Genomic DNA, 17,116 nt, shown 5'->3' with positions numbered 1-17,116 from the left:
AGGAAGTAAAAACGAGCAAAACTGTATTTAAACTTTTTTGTTTGAAATATCTCAAAGAATAACCCTCTGAAATTTATGACATTACTTACGGTTCACCGTGTATAATGTAATATACGACTTCGGATATTTATACGCCCGAAACTCTGTAGTAAGCTGCACACTCGAAACTGGCATATATAAAGGAATAAAAATACTAACAAATGGTCATCTTTTATTTTTAAGCTTCTGGTGACAAAATATACAAGATATTTCATTAAAAGCGTGCAAAATTAAATCAAGAAATGGGGTATGCTGTAAGAACATTTTGAGTTAGGAACTTGGAGTCTGCGAAGTCAGATTAAGGAGATGTGAGCTTCAACATGTCTATCGCTATTGTTTACCGCTTTCCATACTATTTACATTTATTTATAATTCTCATTTACATTTTTTAAGGTATTTTCATATCATGTACAAATCTGAGTTCACGTACTGCAGTGCTATGATTAAGTCTTGGGGAAATTCCACAGATAGTAACAGTATGTTTCTATTAAAAAAAAAAAGAGTAATTAGAATAATAGTAGGTACCAAATCTAGGGAATCGTGTAGGACTATTTAAAAAAAACTACAAATAATGCCCATGGCTTGTCAGTATATATTTTCATTAATAATCTTCCTCGTATGTAATCGTGAAAACTTTGTAACTAATTCAACAGTTCATAGCATAAATACACGTCAAAAAAATGACTTTCATACTCCATCGGCAAGTCTATCATGCTATCAAAAAGGAGTGCGTTATATGGCAGTAAAAATTTTTAATAGCCTCCCTATCGATATAAAAAATGAAACTCAAAACATAAGATTATTTAGGGCCAAATTAAAGAAGGACCTAATTTCTCACGCCTTCTATTCTGTAGTGTACCTGGTAGGTCTTCGGGCAGTAACCTCTGTCGACGTTGCGACAGGAAGGTTGAAACCCTTGCCCATGTCCTGGGGGGCCTGTCCACACGGTGAACTTCTATAAAATACGCGGCATCATACAGTAAGATCTATAATAGCAACTGCCTTAAGGAACAAAGGTTATTCAGTATATGAAGAAGTACACGGCATATCCAGTGAGGGCAGTAATCGAAGAATTGACATCATTGCATTTAAACCTCCCTCTCTTGAAGGTTACATCATAGACCCTACTGTGAGATTCGAATCGCACGAACACCAGCCAGAAGAAGTACACGAGGAAAAAAGGAATATATATGAACCTTTCATCAGTTTTTATAAGGACAAATACCATCTGGAATCCATCGTCATTACGGGACTAATGATAGGAGCCCGTGGGACCATACCCCGGTTCCTAGTCGACTTCTGTAAATCTTTTGGCCTGCATAAAAGTATTTTAAGAGATCTAACAATTGCAGCACTCAAAGGCTCAATAGCTATTTTCAGGCATCATACATATGGACCATGCCTAATTCGCATGTCCTTGACGTTACTTCGTTTAACATCATGTGTTTCAATATAATTCAAATTGTTTATTTTTCACTCTAACAACAATTTATCACTAAGCCTCAAGGCTTTTACTCTTTTGTATCATGGTACTCTTTGTCGATGGCAACCTGTAGTGGTTACAGGAAAAAATTAAATTAAATTAAATTAACACTTCATGAAATTGATACTAAAACGTTGTGTTGTGCTAGTAGACTATATTGTAAATCTCGTCTGTATATATTTCATCTAGACTGTGACTATGAATTAAGATTTTATAATAGTATTAAGTTTTTTGGCTTGTTCCATATTCTAGCTGTAAGCATGTATGAATACCATGGAATGTTAATAAATACAATACAATACAATACAATACAATACAATACAAAGGGTCTGTCGTTGACTGATATCATGTTTTGTAATGTGACAATATAAATACGATACACAGAGCCAACTTGTTGTGGACGATACGTCAACAAACAAAACATGATGGATTGCCTACATGTAAATAATAAATGTAAATACTACATTTAAATAATACATGTACATTTAAGTGTAAATATTAAATTCTGATGGCCTTCATTTCGAGATAAAAATAACTGAGATTTGTAAATGACATGAAAAATAATTTTAGAATGTAAATAATAAATGTAAATAAATGTAACTCTGAAAATATTGAGAACAGGATCCATGTTTATATAACGTTTTTGTTCAGAATGTCTTCAGAAATAAGGTCTGTAAGTAGCGGTAACTCCTCGTGAATCACCCTGTATAGTGACACATCTTCTGGTAAGGCGTACAAAATGAGCTATTTATACTCACAAAACGGTGCCGTCAAAAACTGCTTCTGGTTTGATACACACATCAAAAAACTTTCTTACACACACGGTTTCTGGTATAATTAACATAATGAAAAATGTGTCCTATAAACAGAACTTCCGGTACGACTAAAAATTGGGTCGTACGTACACAACATATTGGCACAATGACGTAACAATCCACACGTCGTGTTTCGCTGGCGGGACGCGCACGTAGCGGTGACACAGTCTATCCGCCACCAAAGCCTTAACTGCGATACAGTGTAACCTTCCACAAGTGCTTATTCATATTTACAATGCAGATAACGCAAAAAGAACAAGCATCCAGTCTTTCACACGTCATGCTCATAAATAACTAGTTGCAAACATACATTACGAGTGCGATTACACTGCGAGAGCAGTTTCCTTCATTTCGGGTTTTGAGAGCTTTTAAAGTTTCACTGAGCGTGCGTAAACAGTGCGTGCGAGGGAAATGTATTTCATTGAGAGAGATGTTACGGTGTCCAGACGTCTCGGAGATTTCAGATGGAGTCGAGATTATTTTTTAACCTTCCCAGTAACGAGAGAAAAACAGCCCTCAAAATGGGAGATGAAGCTCATTTTGAAGAGTGATGAATAAGTACGAAAATATGTATGTGGTGATTGAATAGTGCCTCGTCTTTCAGGAGGTTATGAATTCGAGAACAGAAACTGGACGACTGTCTGGTGTATTTCATGATCTGCCTCATTTCTAGAAGTGAAACTAATGTTTCTCAAGACCGTATTTAGGCACAAATATTGTAAATGTTAATAACCATACTAATAATAACAACAATAATAATTAACTGATCACAATCTATTGAGGGATCCCTTACTTTTAGCAGATTCAACACTAATGGACAGACGTGAGAGAGGTGTAAGGAGGGAACATTAGTCTTAACGAAATTAATAATAATAATAATAATAATAATAATTTATTTATTTATTTATAATATTAATGTACGAAACAACAGCACAAGGCCAATTACAGTTTATCACAGGTACAAAACGAAACAAAACAACAAATGATGATGAGAATGAATGATAGAAAATGGCAATGAGATGAAAATACAATCAATATAATAGTCTACATTACTCAATTGACCAAAATGCAACAAAATAAACAGCACAAATAATATTATTAAAATTAGTTCAGTGAGATAATTAAAATAATGGCAATTAAATAAAATGTATTACAAATGAATTAATGAAACCATATAAATGAAGACAGGAATCATATAATTAATATTGTAAGTTATGCAAATGACGAGAATAGTATGATACATATCTAACAATGGCATAAATAATACAACTGACATAAAACTCGAAAAGTATTACTACACATTAAATGGCTCCAAGTTCAATCCATGCAAATTAGCATATTTAATACATCTGCAGACCGGAGACAGAGGTTTAGAATTCCTATTGTAAAACATTTTATGAAATCTTAAACCATTAGCAGGAATACGAAGACTGATATTGCTTATGAAAGATTCACAATCAATATCACCCTTAATGACTTTACAAAAAAATAAATAATCAAGATCCTGACGTCTGGTAAACAAACTACCGCAATTCAAATATTCGCAATTAGTCTCATAGTTATAATCGGAATAATAATAATAATAATAATAATAATAATAATAATAATAATAATAATAATAACTTAGGTGTTCAGAGCTAAAGTGGATCAAGTCACAGATTTTCATAAATCGAGTTTAATTCATTTTCTGATTATCTGAAGTTGGATCTTTTCCGAGCAGTAATGGCTCAAGTCTTAATTCCAAGTATTCGCCGGTAGGTGACACCAGTCACTTTTGACTCAGATTATTTGTTTACGATGTTCTGAGCCATAGTGGAACAAGTCACCAATGCGTTGCATCAATTAACATCAAAATTGTTTATATTGTATAAATCTAGAATTTGAGAATGGAGCAATAAAATTACATAATCCACTAGAGCAAGTGTTAACTTTAAGTCCTATTATCTCAAAACTAAGTCTCATGGACTTAATAATAATAATAATAATAATAATAATAATAATAACTTAGGTGTTCAGAGCTAAAGTGGATCAAGTCACAGATTTTCATAAATCGAGTTTAATTGATTTTCTGATTATCTGAAGTTGGATCTTTTCCGTGCAGTAATGGCTCAAGTCTTAATTCCAAGTATTCGCCGGTAGGTGACACCAGTCACTTTTGGCTCAGATTATTTGTTTACGATGTTCTGAGCCATAGTGGAACAAGTCACCAATGCGTTGCATCAATTAACATCAAAATTGTTTATATTGTATAAATCTAGAATTTGAGAATGGAGCAATAAAATTACATAATCCACTAGAGCAAGTGTTAACTTTAAGTCCTATTATCTCAAAACTAAGTCTCATGGACTTGATCGACTTTAGCTCTGAACGCCTCTGTTAGCAGAAGAGAGACGATACTAAGGGATATGCTACTGGAGCTAAATGACAGCTGTGAGCAGTATGGAGTGAAGATAAATGCAAACAGACGAAGCCCATGGTTATCGGGAAAAAAAAATTAAGAATATAAACGTGCGACTACTAAATGAGGCAGAGAGCAAGTGGACAGCTTCAAATACTCGAGGTGTACTATAAGCAGTAACATGAGCTGCTGCCAGGAAGATAGCAATGGCAAAGGAAACTTCGTCTGAGGGTCTCTGGAAAAAAAAAAAAAGCTGAGGAAGAGATTAAACTGCCTACTGAAAAGTCCACTAGAAGGAATGGTGAACGGGAGAAAAGTTCGTGGCAGAAGATCAAGATAATGGATCGTATACGAAGAGGTGAAAAATAGGAAATCTGAAGAAAAGAGCCAATACACGTTTCGGAAATATTTACAGATTCTACCATCAGGCTCTTAATAGTAATCAGTAACTGTTGGGCCATCCACTCTGTTGGGTATGGTTAGCTCGAACAACTGCCCCAGGGAAGAACACGGTTCTACAAGTTGAGTCACATGCAGCTGATGACAGATACAAACGCTGCAGATATTAATCAGTTGAAATGCAAATTCTTTAAGAGATTATTTAAAAAGATAACAGACGATGTATACGACAAACAGATGAGAAAAATGTTGATATAAATCACCACCAGAAGAACGGTATGCAAGCATTTAACAATTTTATTTTCTTGTGTTGATTCTTGTGTTGATTCTTGTGTTGATTCTTGTGTTGATTCACGTGCATAAAGAAACTGTACTGGTGCCATATTACAGAAAAGCCACGTAAGTCTGAATAAAACCGAGGAAGAAAGAAACGAACTGTTTTAAGAAGTCACTCTGCGGTCAAAAAACGATTTTTTTAAACATATCCTATGTTTATGGACGGAAGAATTTAACCTAATTGAATTTGTAAATGAATCACTCTATGTAAACTTTAAAATAACTACTAAAATTTTAAATTTAAATTTTTGTGGCTTCAGGAAGGGGTGTTCATGCATCGATTGTGCATTTACAGTCTCCCAGATGATGGAAAAGTGACAGAACATAATCTTTGTCTGTGCATCGCTTTTATACACTATGTAAAAGCTTTTGATAATGCATGAAGAAATATTATGGGAAATACTAAAGGTCAAAGGATTACCACTACATCTCGTTAGAGCCATCCAGACCCTTTCAATAGAAACTAAAATACTAATAGAAAGCGGTGGAAAAAGAAGCAAGGAAAATACCTTAATTAACTTAGAGGTACGACAAGGATGCCCATTATCACTCATATTATTTAATTTATATACTGACCAAGTCATTATTGAATGGCTAGATTCTATTTGGAAAGTTTATAAAACTGATTTAACAACTATATTATTCGCCGACGATCAAATAGTATTAGCTGCATCAGAAGAGAGTCTCCAGAAATTAGTGTACGAGCTACAAAACAAAACAAGTTAAAATCTAACTACCTATATCTTCAACAAAAACAAAAATTTTAGTTTTCCAGAGAAAAACTCAACCACGGTAAATTTTAATCTATAATACTGTAGTAAAATAGAACAAGTTACAAAGTGAAATCGGCAACATAAGAGGACTAGACCTACAAAAGAAATTACAGAGTTTTTAAGAAATATGAAGGACAATTATTAGAAGGACACTTTTAAACAAAACACGAAAAGCTACGATTTTAAATATCGTTAAATATAATATTGATAGGAGCCATGACGACTGCGGACGATATTCGTCTAGCGTACACAAATCGAAGCTTTGCTGTTGGCAATAAGGCATGACGTAATGGCTTCGGATTGGCTGATACGTATGGTTGTCAGGACGACCGTCCCAAACACAGAATTGTAGTAAAACCCGGAGTAATTGCGATAAATGTGTATAGATTGTAATGGATCCAAGATGGGCGCATATTTGGTGTGTAATTTAGATCGGTATCAGCGAGTACAGGACAATGGCGGAGGAGCTACGCTAACATTACGATCGACTCGATTCCTGTTATTTAGAGAAAGAAGAATGAGGGCAATTCCATTGTTTCCGTCGTACGTGTCACGTATTCAATTCATGCCTCGCACTCGGATAAAGCTGCCTGCATATTGCGACACACTGTAAATAAGTGCACTTTTGAAGAAGATGTTACATAATAGAGCATTCAGTACATTAATCCTAAGCGTTTTAGTGGGATTGTAGTCTCAGGAGAGATTTCAATGTTTCCACATCAACACCATCTTCAACAACTGCAACATTTACAACTACAGCTACAACTACAACAATTACTCCAATAATTACAACTACCATTACAATTATTCCATTCTCATTATCTGAAAAATGTAACAAACCTCCTACATCTACATTAAGTACTAGCCGTACCCGTGCGCTCCGCTGCACCCGTTAGAAATAAATATAAAGTAATTACGTAATTAAAATAGGACATTTGATCCAGGGAACATTCGTGTTTGATAGAAGGATAAATCGTTTATTATGTTATTTAATTTAAATTGCATCCAAATAATTAAAATGCGATCATTTTGGTCCAGAGACACTTATTTGGTGCAATGACAATTCCTTTAACATGTTTCTTAATTTTTATTACATGCAACCATAGTTTAATGAAGATTGACATAATTTAGATTTAATGTGCATATTTTATTTTACTTGTTATAGGTTTCCATTGAATTATGGTAATAACTTAATTTTAACCCTTGTTTTCTACCTATTCAGCAAATGGCGCTTGGCCCACTATGGTTCTGAACCCTTCTAATAACTTAAATTATATTATATTATATTATATTATATTATATTATATTATATTATATTATATTATATTATATTATATTATATTATATCAGAAGTTACTGTAATAACATTATAGCATTATGTCCATCTCGAGAAGCTACACTTTCCAATGGTGAAAAAATAATTAATTATACAAATCGGTTAATTTAGCTTCCGATATTACTTCATACAAACACAGAAACATTCTCTGTAGGCTATCTTTCATAGCTTTCGATTGTTGCTGTCCAAGGCCCCTTATAGACGAAGTAATTTTTTTTTAATTAATTACACGGCCTTAGATGGCAGTTATTTTAATTTTAAAACTCATTTATCTCATTAAATACCAGCCCTATCAAAATTGTTCAAAGAATAAAACTTATCGCAAATTATTTTTAAAGAAACATTTGTCATGTAACATTCTTCACAAAAATCAATAATAAGCGAGATATTTCGATTTATTTAATTCAGGCCCCCTTATAACCCACCTTTTAAATAATGTATTTTGAATGCCATATAGCCTAAAATCTAAGTTACCACGAACTTAATTTATATTCCAATTTCCATCGAAATCCGTTCAGCCATTATCGCGTGAAAAGGTAACAAACATACAGACAGACAGACAGACATAGAAACAAAATTTTCAAAAAAGCGGTTTTCGGTTTCAGGGTGGTTAATTATATATGTTAGGACCAATTATTTTTGGAAAATCGAAAATTACCAGAAAAATTTCGGCTACAGATTTATTATTAGTATAGATTAAATTACATAATTCTGATTGTTGTCTTATACAGTGTAAATGTCAAAGAGTCCTCTGAAGTTAAGTATTTAGGCATAATTTTGATAATCATTTAAAATGGAACCAACACATTAATTACCTTTGTAATAAATTACGTAAAATAGTATATTATTTTATTTTATTGAAGAATTACTTGTCAATAAGTTTATTACGCACAATATATTTAACTTTATTTCAATCGGTAATTATGTATGGAATTATAGGATAGGGTAGCTCATTTAAATCCAATTTGAATCCACTTTATTTATTACAGAAGAAAATAATTAAAATATGTCTTCATAAACCTATTGATTTTCCATCTCAAAATTTGTTTCTAGACTTTAATGTACTTAACGTAAGACAAATTTATTATATTGTATTAATAAAATTCATACATTAAAAACGAAATAATTTTGAATTGTATTCTCATAGTTATGAAACAAAAGGTATGAATTCTTTAAGATTGTTTGAACCAAAATGCAACAGTATTTAATCATAGTACAGTAGTAATTTAGGCCCAAGAATACATAAGAAATTTATATTTAAATATCCTAATCTTGTCAATTCTAATAGTTCTAGTATTAAATTTAAAAAGTTATGTATGGATTTTATAAAAATTGAAAAATTGTAAATGTAAATTTATATACTATAATTGCATAGTAGACATAAGACAAATTGTATTGTATAATTATTAATTTCAATTCAGGAATCCGCCCCTGAGCACGAGTTCTACTTTTTCAGGGGCGAGCTAAAGTTTTTCTGTATATTTTATATTTTATGTTACAATTATTAGCAAAATAATAAATAAATAAATAAATAAATAAATAAATAAATAAACTACAACTATAACAATTGAATCGGTCATTTGTAAAACCACATGAGTCCACATTTTCACGAAAATGAGTTACCGGTGCTACAGCAAGCACTAGGGGTAGATACATCATTTCCAGTCAAAACAACATGAGTCCGATCATTACTAAGAATTCTATAACGTCTTAAAATATTGAGTTCTTTCAAAACCACATCAGTCCCGGACTCATGTGGCTTTAACGCTTAATGCAGCCATGACGCATTTGCTATCACGCACTTCTTTGTCAAGGTGTTGGACATGAGTGTAGTTCCAAGAGTTCTGTAGAAGAAAAAATAATCAACAGTGTTCTATGAAAGTACCTGCACCAGATAGAATAGACATCTATACTAATAATAAATCTGTAGCCAAAATTTTTCTGGTAATTTTCCATTTTCCAAAAATAATTGGTCCTAACATATATAATTATTCATCATGAGACCGAAAATCGCTTTTTTGAAATTTTTGTTTGTATGTCTGTCTGTCTGTCTGTCTGTTTGAATGTTTGTTACCTTTTCACTCGATAATGGCTGAACGGATTTCGATGAAAATTGAAATATAAATTAAGTTCATTGTAACTTAGATTTTAGGCTATATGGCATTCAAAATAGTTTATTTAAAGGGGCCTGAATTAAATAAATCGAAATACCTCGCTTATTGTTGCTTTTTGTGAAAAATGTTACATAACAAAAGTTTCTTTAAAAATGATTTCCGATAAGTTTTATTCTATGCAAAATTTTGATAGGACTGATATTTAAGGATATACAAGACTTTTAAAATAACAATACAATACATTTTCACCACCGCCTCAGATTATAGCGTCGTTGTTCCTGCAATGACTCCTATGTGCAAAATATAAAATTTTTGAGTAGGAAGAAAAAACATGGCAATGGTACATAGGAAATCGTGAATTCTTATATTTTCGTAAAAAAGAAATATAATTACATATCACTGTTTATACACAGAACTGCACGCATTGTATTCTTCACCTGACATAATTAGGAACATAAAATCGAGACGTTTGAGATGGGCAGGGCATGTAGCACGTATGGGCGAATCCAGAAATGCATATAGAGTGTTAGTTGGGAGACCGGAGGGAAGAAGACCTTTAGGGAGGCCGAGACGTATATGGGAAAATAATATTAAAATGGATTTGAGGGAGGTGGGATATGATGATAGAGAATGGATTAATCTATCTCAGGATAGGGACCAATGGCGGGCTTATGTGAGGGCGGCAATGAACCTCCGGGTTTCTTAATGCCAGTAAGTAAGTAAGTTTGAAATGAATACAATTTAATAAATATAATGAAAGATAAACTAGCCCACTCCTGAATGAGTAAGACTCGAGCTCAGGAGGGGATTCCAATACAGACAAAAATAAAATTAAAATTGAGAGTGAATACAGATTAAACAGTGTTTAATATGTTTAAACCCAAACTATAAATCCAATACAATTTTTTATTTTATTTTTTTATTAATTTGGAGAGGATTCGTGGTTAAAATAATATTGGAATAAAATTTGTTTAATAATCTGGGACCTTGACTCATGCTATGATAAAAAGCTGCATTGGTTTTACATTTTGGTTCAGACAAACGCAGAGAATTCATATTTTTAGTTCTATATTTATGTATATACCTTTCAAAATTATTAAAATTTCTATGAAAATATTTTAATAAAATAAAATAATACATTTGTTTAATATTGAAAACTTTGAAGTGTTTAAACAACAATTCAGTTGGGTAATCTTCCTGTTTTTTAAACAAATTTTTAATACTTTTTTCTGTAGTAAAATTAACGGATAAAGGTTGGATTTATAAGTTCCAACCCAGCCTACAATACCATACATAAATATAGATTGAAATAATGCTAAATAAATTACACGTAAACAGTAAATTGACAAAGTATTTATTAGAACAACAAAGTAACATAATGTTTTACGTAATTTATTACAAATGTAATGAATATGATTATTCCATTTTAAATTATTATTAATAATTATACTTGAGTATTTAACCTCATTAACTTCTTTAAAAACAGAACAATTGCAATTTATATCGGAACAATCAGAATTATGCATTTTAATTTGTAGTATAGATGAAATTGGTTTATTACCTTTATTATTTAAAGAAAATGGAATAGCTGTTGTTTTATTATTGGTACTTGTTAAAACAACATAAGTCCAAGAAATTAAAAAATATTTTAAGGTGATATGAAATGATATAAGTAAGACACAATGCTTTCGTAATCAGACATACTAATGTATGGTCCTCCTGTAAAAATTTCACGGACCTAACAGAAAATCCATTAACTATAGGTAGTTTTTTTCTATTTTTTTTCGAAACTTATTTTATGTGACTCATGTGGTTTTACAAATGCCCGATTCAATTATAACTTGCTGAATGTCAGATTCACCTACAGAATTGAAGGCGTGTGAAATTATGTAGGCCATTTCTTTAATTTGGCCTTAAATAATCTTATGTTTTGAGTTTGGTTTTTTATGTTCGTAGGGAGACGCTATTCAACATTTTTACTTGCATGGTGAGGAGATAGTAAAAGATTTAGAGTGGGAACTTCTCAAATCAAGGCGACGAAAAACCAGACTCACCGCATTGTTTAAGGCACAAATGGGACACAAAGCATGGACCGATATCAATGCTAGATTAGCAACACCATCATACTTAGGAAGGACTGATCACATTAGGAAGTTTAAATGTACAAAACAAAGAACGGACGTGGCAAAATTTTCCTTTGTTAACCGCACAATAATAGACTGGTACAGCTTACCTGCGGCAATCTTTCAGGGTGGTCCTCTTAAAATCAATACATTTAAGGAAAGGTTGAGAAGATTAGACTGAAAATATAATTGGAGGTGCAGTGTAATTACTTAAGTTGTGTCATGTAATTAATTGAGTTGATATATAATTAATTAAGTTGATATGTAGTTAATTAAGATGATATTTAATTAATTAAGATGATATGTAATTTAGTGGATGTGTAAATAAATTAAAGTGATATGTAATTAATTAAGATGATATGTAATTAAGTTTGTATGTAATTAATTAAGGTGATATGTAATTATTTAAATTGGTAATAGTTGGGTGAAATAGAAGTACTTATAAGTTAGATTTACTTTTGCTTATCGTAGGCGTTATTATAGAATAGTTTTTATTCATAGTCCTAGGTTTATTGCATCTACTTATTTATAGATTTACGTTTATTTTATTTTATTTCATTTACGTTTATTTTATTTTATTTTATTTTATTTTATTTCATGTAATTGTAATTATTGTATACTATATATCACTCCCACCGGGTGTATACCCAATTGTAGTGTTAATAAATACATACAAATAACGCACTCCCTCTTGATAGCACAATAGACTTGCCGATGGAGTATGAAAGTCATTTTTGACGAGCCTGAAGAACTGACTGAAAGATCATTGCTGAATAATTAACTTGACTGAAAGACTAGTAGACGACAACAGGGCTGCATAGAGTATAAATGACAGCTAGCGAATACATTAAGAGCCGTATACGTTACAAGAATATTATTCAGGATGTGATTAGCATGAGCTGCAGCAAGCTTGCTCCTTGCCTCTCCGGCCAGACACTTCTGTGTAAACACATTTTATTTTCTACGTCACAACAAGCCTCTCCAATCTATTTACATAGATAACTCAAACATACAGCACCCTTTGAACCCTGTATAATGTATTACTTATACAATCATAACAAATTAGCGTACATATGCAAGATGACGACTCTTGCAACATAAAAGCCACAATGTCTTCACAAACTTCTTTAAACTGTATAACGTCCTTACAACTCATGTACCGCATTCTTTATAATAAGATAAATATAAAGATGCCATGCATGAAATTACTGCAGTCAATGAATAAACATTAAGTACCGTACGTGAAGAATTTACTTCTTAAACCAATTTCCGTTGCAGGAATTAAAGGACAGAATAGGAAACAAGTTTCTTATAAGCAGAAAATAACAGCGAGCAAGATTAACAGGAAACTAAACATCTCAAATTCTACGATGAAAGAGTAATGAAACGGAGAAAAATTCTCTCCGGCGCCGGGATTTGAACCCGGGTTTTCAGCTCTAGGTGCTGATGCTTTATCCACTAAGCCACACCGGATACAACTCCGACGCCGGTTAGAATCGTCTCAGATTAAGCTCCAACTCTTGGGTTCCCTCTAGTGGCCGCCCTCTGCACTACGTCATAGATGTCTATGAACGCAGGACCGAAGTCCACACATGTGTTGAGGTGCACTCGATATGAGTGACTAGTTGGCCGGGATCCGACGGAATAAGCGCCGTCTTAAATCACGAAGTGATTTACGCATATCATATATATTATTTTAATGTACCGAAGTACATATGATATTTCCATGCAGATATTCTGCGTCATCATACGATGAAAGAGTAATGGAACGGAGAAAAATTCTCTCTCGTGATTTAAGACGGCGCTTATTCCGTCGGATCCCGGCCAACTAGTCACTCATATCGAGTGCACCTCAACACATGTGTGGACTTCGGTCCTGCGTTCATAGACATCTATGACGTAGTGCAGAGGGCGGCCACTAGAGGGAACCCAAGAGTTGGAGCTTAATCTGAGACGATTCTAACCGGCGTCGGAGTTGTATCCGGTGTGGCTTAGTGGATAAAGCATCAGCACGTAGAGCTGAAAACCCAGGTTCAAATCCCGGCGCCGGAGAGAATTTTTCTCCGTTCCATTACTCTTTCATCGTATGATGACGCAGAATATCTGCATGGAAATATCATATGTACTTCGGTACATTAAAATAATATATCTGAAATTCTGTTAGAAATTTTTCGACTAAAGGCCAATTCACACGGGGATAGTTTACAGGAGTCAAGTGCTTGGAGCAAGTCGACTTTCCTTCAACTTTCCCCGTGTGATATGGTCGAGACAGTCAAGTTGTGACTTGGCGGTCAAGCAGAATTTGAGTTGACGACCCGTCAACTTTTGTGTTCACTTTCCCGTCACGTGACCAACTTGACTCCACCAATTCCCGCATGTGAATGCGAAATTGTAGCAACTTGGCAAGTAGAAAGTTTGTAGTTTTAGGCCTATTGTCGAAGTAAATTAATAATTATTAATAATGAGCGCCCCTAAGTGAAATTCCAACGATATCATATAGTTTTTGGAAGTGTATGAGAAGTATGAACTTGTATGGAATATACGTGACAAAGAATACCTCAATAAAAACAAGCGGGAATTATTATTCCAGAAACTAGTCAGTGAACTCATGAAACAAGGTTTCGAAAAAAGTTAAAAACCCTTAAAACAGGACTCATTCTGAGATGTTTCCTGTATTCTGCAGGACCTTCTTCAGCTAATTCTTTCAACAAGGTATTAGATGCACCGTGCATAATTCTTCTACGAATCCATTTCTTAACCCATGTTCTCTTTTCCTTTTTTCAAGAATATTTTGTAATTCATACAATAACAAGGCGCCAATTAGCTGCACACATGCTTGAATATGTGCTGGTGGCACCTTCAGTTTCACCAAACTAAAAATGCCAGTTCACTATTGATTTTTATTAACTATAACAGAATACAAGAATTCAAACACCACTACGAATACAACATTCAGCGCTCGCTTTTTTTCAAGCATGGTTTCAAGTTTAATGTCTCCGTGTGATCACAAATATAGCATCAAGTTTAGAGACTTCAAGCACTTGACTCCTGTAAACTATCCCCGTGTGACTCGGGTTTAAGGAAGTGGACCTAACATGTCGCGATTTTTTTCACCATGTAGGCCTAATGTCATACATTCATACACAATATTAATGGTATGCCTGTACACGACACTATTTACGTGGCAAAGTAATACTTTTAATAATAATAATAATAATAATAATAATAATAATAATAACAATATCATTGGGAAATTAAACACAGAATATATATGGTAAATGTCTGTTATTATTCGGTTGAGAAGCTTTTATAATCCAGTCTGCTGTCAAAAAATCTGAAAGTTAGAATTTATAAAACAGTTATATTACCGGTTGTTCTGTATGGTTGTGAAACTTGGACTCTCACTTTGAGAGAGGAACAGAGATTAAGGGTGTTTGAGAATAAGGTGCTTAGGAAAATATTTGGGGCTAAGAGGGATGAAGTTGCAGGAGAATGGAGAAAGTTACACAACACAGAACTGCACGCATTGTATTCTTCACCTGACATAATTAGGAACATTAAATCCTGACGTTTGAGATGGGCAGGGCATGTAGCACGCATGGGCGAATCCAGAAATGTATATAGAGTGTTAGTTGGGAGGCCGGAGGGAAAAAGACCTTTAGGGAGGCCGAGACGTAGATAGGAGGATAATATGAAAATGCATTTGAGGGAGGTGGGATATGATGGTAGAGATTGGATTAATCTTGCTCAGAATAGGGACCGATGGCGGGCTTATGTGAGGGTGGCAATGAACCTCCGGTTTCCTTAAAAGTAAGTAAGTAAATAAGTAATTCACGATCAAAATGTTAATGTGTCGTGTGCTGTAATTCCAAAGTGAATAATAGGGCTCCTATTTTTTCAAGACACTGTATATTTAATCTATTACAATCTGGTGACCGGTGTTTCCGGCCCCGGAAATAATTCGGAATGGGTAGAAAGACGAACTCTCTCATATCACTGCCGTTGTGGGAGGGGGGGAAGGAAATTCTGTTATATACCAGTAACGAAAACATTTCACTCGTCTATGAATCATAACGAAGCTGTGCTAATTCGGAATCACAGATTCTGACTCATCGGCAGATTCACAACTATCTCATCAACTGAGCGGGCAGACTTGTACAACAATCAAGACTCACTCAGCTGCTGAAGAAATAAATGTTTTCGGCAGCACCACAACTCTTGCGTGAGAGATGCCAGTTCACCGTAAGAACACGCTTCCAGCCCAAACCGATGAAAAACGCAAATCTAGCTGGATATATTTAGTAAGTTCTATACTAACAGACCCACTAGCACGAAATTGTTGGGATATTTACGTTTCCGTGGTAACTGTCCGGAACTGCACCAAGACCACACAATTTGCAGTGGCGAAGCTAAGGTGTAAATATTATTTGTTTGTTTGTTTGTTTGTTTATTTATTTACTTACTTACATATTTCAGGAAATGGAAATTTCAGCACAAAAATCAAAAGTAATGGCATTTTTAGGACAAGACCCAGTGAGAAGTAAGATAATACACAATAACCAATGCCTCGAACAAGTGCAAAATTTCAATTATCTGGGTTGTGAAATATCTTATCAAAATGAAAAAGATGTGAACAAGAAAATTACCAAATTTACACAAATTCTAGGAATAATAAACAATACATTAAAAGCTAAATTAGTACAAAAATCTACAAGAACAAAAATATATAATACATTAGCATTACCCACCCTTTTATACGGAAGCGAGATTTGGACATTAAAGAAAAAAGACATGAACAGAATTAAAGCAACGGAAATGAAATTTTTGAGGAGGACAGCAGGATATACTCTTTTAGACCGAAAAAGGAATGAAGAAATTTTAGAACAATTAGAAGTAGAGTCAGTAGAAGAAAAAATCAGCAGATACAAATTCAATTGGCTAGATCATGTAAGAAGAATGGAAAATTCAAGAATCCCAAAAATTATGATGCAATATAAACCTAGAGGACATCGTCGACCAGGAAGACCGTTAAGAAGACTGCTAGATGGGGCCGAAACAGGTCTACAGAGGCCTAATTCGTGAAGGATGATGATGATGATGACTTACATATTTATTTATTCATTTATTTATTTATTTATTTATTCTGGTAGAGTTCAGACCATGAGGCCTTCTCTTCCACACTACCAGAAGTGAAATACATAATGAAACAATGACAAAAATAGTAAAGTCATACTTAAATATAAAAATCATTTTCATGCACATTAACAACCTTACATGGGCTATAATGAAAGATTAAGTAA

General features: G+C 33.6%; 1 protein-coding gene across 3 annotated transcripts in view; it reads right to left on the bottom strand.

Annotated features, from left to right (window-relative positions):
- LOC138696965 (pleckstrin homology-like domain family B member 1) overlaps positions 1–17,116 on the bottom strand; it is a 733,810-nt gene that overhangs the window by 284,638 nt on the left and 432,056 nt on the right. Inside the window, exon 1 of one of the 3 annotated variants that reach the window (XM_069822501.1) lies at positions 2,428–2,563. The exons of 1 other annotated variant lie outside the window; for it this stretch is intronic. The gene's annotated coding sequence lies outside the window, so the exon portion shown is untranslated. One more of the 3 variants, XM_069822502.1, reaches the window with a different exon arrangement.

This window comes from Periplaneta americana, chromosome 3 (assembly GCF_040183065.1).
Source record: "Periplaneta americana isolate PAMFEO1 chromosome 3, P.americana_PAMFEO1_priV1, whole genome shotgun sequence".
Classification (NCBI taxonomy): domain Eukaryota; kingdom Metazoa; phylum Arthropoda; class Insecta; order Blattodea; family Blattidae; genus Periplaneta; species Periplaneta americana.
The sequence above is the reverse complement of the archived record's forward strand: the minus strand, read 5'-3'. Positions and strand labels throughout refer to the sequence as shown.